Consider the following 6000-nt stretch of genomic DNA (forward strand, 5'->3'; position numbering starts at 1 on the left):
AAAGGACTAAGGGACCTAAATGACGTGGTTATGTAAATACCAGCAATAAAAGCGCAAAAAGGGGAGGATGGAGAATGACAAACGGGTTCAGTTCATACATACACAAGCGAAGAATAAAAAAAGTACCCCAGACAAGCAAATATGGGTGCGGTTTAGTATTTGCGAGTCAATTCACCCACCTTAAACAAACATTCAGTGCTTTAGTGACTTTACAACCATTGCTTCTGCCCACACATCATACTTTACATAATCAAGAAAAAAAAAACCTCTGCCCATAAGTGCCAAAGGTCATTATAAATGATCAAAATTTCCCTTAAACAAAGCAGAAAACAAAAACTGCTATCATCTACTACTGAAAGTCATGTTTAACATGGACTCTCGCTCAGCTGACGTTCTGTGGGACAATATACATTCAGCGATCAAAGACAGAGAGGGGGGAAAAGGGAAGAGGAGGAGCTGAGGATGTCATTATGGCTATTTTTATCATTAGGGATACGCTGAGCTCATGTGTCAGTTGCAGGATGTGCCACGCAGGTAAAACGTGTTTGACCAATCACGGCTCGCCTGCTATCACAAAAGCCACATAGAGAATAGCAGAGGGGGGAGGGGACGAGGAAACTTTCAGCAGGTCTGGTTTAACAGTCAACCGACTGGTATTCTTTAACTAATGCTGGGTGGGGTTCAGACGTCTGAAACACAGAATGGGACAAGGACATTCATGAAACAAAGCCCCTCAACGATTTCTAAAGGCTTTTTCGTCCTTTCAGTACGCACCTCCGCAATGCTGATACTTTTACATTTGTAATTGTACACTAAAAACGGTTTTGGAGTATGCTTTAGAAGGAAATACTTAAAAATGTAGCATTCCGTTAAATGTTTTACTTGCTCTCACACTGTAAAAATAAAAGTCATGGCAGTTTCAACTTGATTTTTTAAAACCTGCTTAAATGCATGTTTTAAGCCAGTTTAATGCAAGCTGAAATGATTTTTGATTCAACCTAAAAACTAAAGCAGCCACTCATTTTTTACAGTGATCATGTTTTTAGGTACTATTCAACAAGCACATTTTCCCCCATCAATAAACAACCTGCAGTACAAAAGGCATATTTCTAGGTCAGTGTAGCTCATATTAACACCACTCCAGGAAGTGCAGATATAAAGGCTGTTATAATTACTGTGGCCTATGCGCATTAAGCAAATTTCCCAAACAAACACGAGCCCTGATGTGGTTTTTCTCCTCCCAACGGTAAAACTAAAAATAAAGAAAGCGCTGTCAGACACCGAAGGTTCATGCTATCATGAAAACAGTAAAACCTCTCCCACCGTAGCTTCATCGTGTCATATATAAGCACATGCAAGTAGCCTAGATGTGAACCAACATGAGGACTTCCTCTTGAAGTGATGAGGTCACCCAACAAACATCGTTACCAGACAGTGTTAGAAAACAGATATACAGTCCAGCACTGTCCGGTAAGATGGCTGCTAAGTGCCAGCGCTGAGAGTTAATATTTCCAGGACGATCCTGATCTGTAGCTTGTAGGCAGCAATCATCATCATTACCAGGCAGTATTAGAAAAAGTAATGAAATCCAATGCTGCCTCGTAAGATGGAGACGACTACCCAAATCAGAAGTCTTATCAAACAACTCAAAGTCTCAAAGTAATAATACTTCACATATTATTAACAGTATTGCAAGATATTACTTATTTGAGTGTTTAAAGTTGGATAGTAAGCATCATTTGGGGAGTCAACCACAGAAACTGCACTTAGAATAAACAGGACTTGATAACAGCTCTGACTCAGTCAACTGTCCTAGACAAAGGGGTATGCCGGTAAAACAACCGGCTTGAAAACAGGTAGAGCTAGTACGGCACATGTTTTTTTTTCCATCTGAAACTGCAGCTGAGGTAAAAGAGTTGGCCACCGAGACTGTTAATAATTGCCCAAACCTGTTCTGACTGGTCTGATTTGACATCATGGCCAGGCTGGGAGGACTGTTCGCTTTAACAATATAATGATGAGCAAGGGGGGATATACATTTCCGCCAAACCCAACTATCTTGTGTTGAAAGCAACAAAGGCCTTCTTGGGGGGGTGTTGAAAGATTTGCTCGTACTCTTGTATTATGAATCGGAGAAATGGCATAACAGCAAGAGTGGGAAGGGCTGACTGATGCTAATGATAGCAGACGCACTATGTAGTGATAACAGTGAGCTGGAATGTTGTTCCTGATTGACCTGCGACCGGAGTCAGGACCGAGAAGGTCGATTTCAATACTTCTTTCATGTCGAGTAACATCTGTAGCGCACATAGCAAGAGAGGCTATCATAAACATGCTGTTTTCTGTCACAAATATTAGCAAAATGGCTAATTAATGGAGAGAGGTGGGAAAATAATGTATTGATCACATTTTATGATAAAAAATAGACTAAAAAGTATGTTTGTGGTAAAGTCAAGATGTTTTTGACACTTTCAAATACCCAAACAAGAAATCACATTATTTATTCCATGAAGAGACTCCTAAACTTGCTTTTTTCAGTCACAAATGTTAGCATAATAGCTAACATTTGGAAGAAGGTGGAAAAACAGAGTAGACTTAAATACTTTTAAAAGACTGTGAAATAGAGTAGTAGTTCTTTAAAAAACCCAATTATAGGTGTAGAACAGACTCAAAATCATGCTAATTATTCCACAAGGTAAGAAATTCCTAATCTTTCTGTCACAAATGTTAGCATAACAGAAAGATGGTAAAATAAATGACTTCTAGAAATGAACTTTAAGAAGGCTAGTTCTACTTTTTTCTTTATATATATGACTGGGAAGTAGCACATCTTTTAAAATACCAAATTATAAGAAAAACAAACTCAAAATCAAGATAAAACTATTTCCACAAAGCAAATAAAAGTGTTCGATTATTGTAGAACTGAATTGATAGATCTTATGAGAAAGGAAGAAATGAGGAGACCGTGAGGGGGAGCAGAAGACGAGAGAATGGGAGGGAAGAAAGAAAAAGAATGAGTGCAAATGTAAGGAAAGAGAGTGAGAGAGAGAGAGAGAGAGAGTGAGTGAGTGCCTGTAACCTTACCGTCATGAAAGAGACCCTGCTAAAGTAACAAAAAAGCTAGTAAGGAGGGAAAAGAAAGACGAAAACCCCATAAATTGTCCAGCAAGTGCCTGAAATGGCTTCAGCTTCCTCTTGTTCGGTCGGGACTCATGCAATGAAAAGCCCAAGCAGACCTGCTCGCCCAGACCGCAGCCTCTATTTGGTTAATCATCAGCATTATAAACCAGTGCAGCAGGCCTTCTGAGAAAGAAAGAAAGAAATACAGGAAGAGAGAGAGAGACAGGAAAAGAGAATCAAAAGTCAGAAGCAGAAAACGTTTTAAGCACATACTTGAGCGTTCTCGTCTATCATCAATATCCATCTGTGAGAAAAGGTCTCCCCTGTTCTGTTTTTCGCTCTCTTTCCCTCACATTTCAGCTGCCGTCAGGTGCAGGTTTAACCTTTCCTGGCTGTCTGCTCGGGTCTCCGTGCTGAGAGTGAGGTGTGATCAGGTAACCCTGCCCTCCTGGTTGGAATGTGACTCCATGCTGAAACGGACAACCTGAGGGGTAAACTAGGCTTGGCCTTAATCAATAGTTTGTGAAGAACAAAGACGAGGAAACCCTAAACCTTACTTAAAGGCAGGCTTCGCTCCGGCGAATATAATTGCCCATTGGGTTTAAATGGATGTGTTGTTTCCTACTACAGTACGTGCATGTACAAATCGAAAATATGTAAATAATACATTCCCTTTTCAGTCTCAAGTTTAATTTTGTAAGTATTATAATTCCTATTGGGAACAGGAAGTAGATGAGAGTCATTTGCATATGTGATACAAGGCATTTTCCTTATCATCCAAACATTTCCAGAGAAGCCTTTTAATTGTTCAATGTAAACAATCTTCTCAAAATAATCTGCAGTCTGCAATAAGATGATTGTCTGTTAATAGAAAGCACCCCTGAATGTGCGCCGAGGCAGATTGCTGCTCTTAAGTACACAAGTTCAATGTGCCGCACTTCCGTGACCTCTCACCCGTGCATGGTAATTAATACGCCATTTTCTTCCCTCACGCAGAGGAGCAAACACTACGACACAAACCTACGGCTCTGTTAAAAAGGCTTCATCGGCCTCCAAATGTGGAGATCTGTTACCTTTCCACATTGTCCCGGGGAGAGCTTAACTCTCATAATGCTCTGGCTGGGATATAGAACTGCGACAAATGACTCATTCAGATGAGGGAATGAAACAGACTCATTTTCCTCCATCCACCAATCAAAACCCTCCACCTCACTGTGCATCCATTGTGCTGCCAAGCCGACATTTTCTTTTTCAGGACGGACAAGCTTTTAAAATGCATTTTTTCATCAATAATGAAGTGTCTGGATGACATACGCTTTCCTTTAGAAACTATATCACGACATCAGTAGAGGAGGTTTTATTCATCTAAAACAGTGGTTGCGACTATCAAAAAGAGAGGATAAAAGAGCAGACAGCTTATAAGCTGTGCGTTTAAGCTAATACATTGTTTGCTTTTCGCATCCGAAGCCGACAAAACAGCAGTCACTGTCCCGCTTCCTCTGAAATCATGCCAAAACAACAGGCAAAGACAAGTCTTACTACTAGCAATCAGGAAAGCAGATGCGATTCATCTTTGCTCGCTTGCTTTGAAGAAAATACAAACTAAATGCTGCCATTTGGATTGTTTTTTCTCTGTCAAAAGCTTTAAAACATTTCTAAAACTATGTTTTGTCATTGATTTCTTAATCAACAGTTCCTTGTTCTAGGCCTTTTTAACAGCCATTAGATAATAGCAAGCGTCCTTCTAAAGCTGCATTTCTAGCAAAAGTAAAGAGAGCTCCAAAGCCCCCTCTTTATCCCCTTTGACAAGTCTGGCGGTTTGCCTCTACCTGCCTAAACTGGTCTATCCAGTCAAGGAATGACGGTTTGTGTCTATTGTGTTCCCTTTTTCTTTCTGTTTAAATGGATTGGAATTTGATACAGACTATGAGTAGCTCAATCGACAAACAACAAAAAAAATCCCCCTTTCCTCGATTTATATCTTTAATTTGTACCAAACAAATGCTAAAAATCCCACTACGTAGCTAAAATGCAATCATCCGTTAGCAAACAGGAACAAAACTAAGGGCGAGGACGTTAAACGCAGACATAAACTCAAGAAAACCAAGCAGTACAAAGTTAAAACTAGTAAATAAAATAAAATGACCTGTTACTTGATTGATCCACTGGATACTGCGTCAGTTCTCAAGCACGTCCTTCTCTTCTCTCTCCAGCTGAACGACGCCCTTTAAGATTTTCGCCACCGAAAGCCAGGAGGGAGACCATCTTGAGGCGGGAAACCGGATTCCCAACACGACGGCAGGCGGAGAAATGAACTCAGTGGCAAATCAGGTGAGTCTTTGTCCCAATGAAGACGAGAGCTCAAGGTGATGCTACCTGTTTAACCTCTTCGAGAAGAGAGGCAGAATTTGTAAAGAGCTTGCTTTACATGTAGCAGGCCCCCTCCACCCCCACAGGTGTAATTTTCATGCCGCAGCCAATCTCTTTAGCCTCTAGCGCTTGCAGGTGTGTCCCAAACTCCATGATAGGTCCGTCCCGCCCAGGAGAGCCCTCTCTAGGCACCTGCCCCCGTTAAACCTGCTTTGTGTACGTTTATGATGTCATCTCTAGCTTTGCGTGATTGAAGCTTCTTTTCCTATTTCAACAGAAACACTCCATTCATGTCTATTCTGTCTGTATCATAGAAATGACATACGGCCTGTGCTTAACAGAGAGATGAAAAAGCAAGGAGGAACTGCCCTTTGCACCCTGTCCGTATTTCCACACCCTTCTGAACTATAACATTTAAGCCATATAAAACTGACTAACAGCGAGTTGTGTATTATGAGACGAGGGGATGCAGGTAAACTGTCATCGGGCCTCAGGACATCTGCTGTAATC

General features: G+C 40.9%; 1 protein-coding gene across 2 annotated transcripts in view; it reads right to left on the reverse strand.

Annotated features, from left to right (window-relative positions):
- ttll10 (tubulin tyrosine ligase-like family, member 10) overlaps window positions 1-5503 on the reverse strand; it is a 35167-nt gene extending 29664 nt beyond the window's left edge. Inside the window, exon 1 of one of the 2 annotated variants that reach the window (XM_056450053.1) lies at window positions 5267-5503. The gene's annotated coding sequence lies outside the window, so the exon portion shown is untranslated. Of the gene's footprint in view, window positions 1-3393; window positions 3422-5266 lie in introns of those variants that run through there. The other variant, XM_056450055.1, reaches the window with a different exon arrangement.
- Window positions 5504-6000: the final 497 nt, after the last annotated feature.

The sequence above is a fragment of the Danio aesculapii genome, chromosome 23 (assembly GCF_903798145.1).
Source record: "Danio aesculapii chromosome 23, fDanAes4.1, whole genome shotgun sequence".
Classification (NCBI taxonomy): domain Eukaryota; kingdom Metazoa; phylum Chordata; class Actinopteri; order Cypriniformes; family Danionidae; genus Danio; species Danio aesculapii.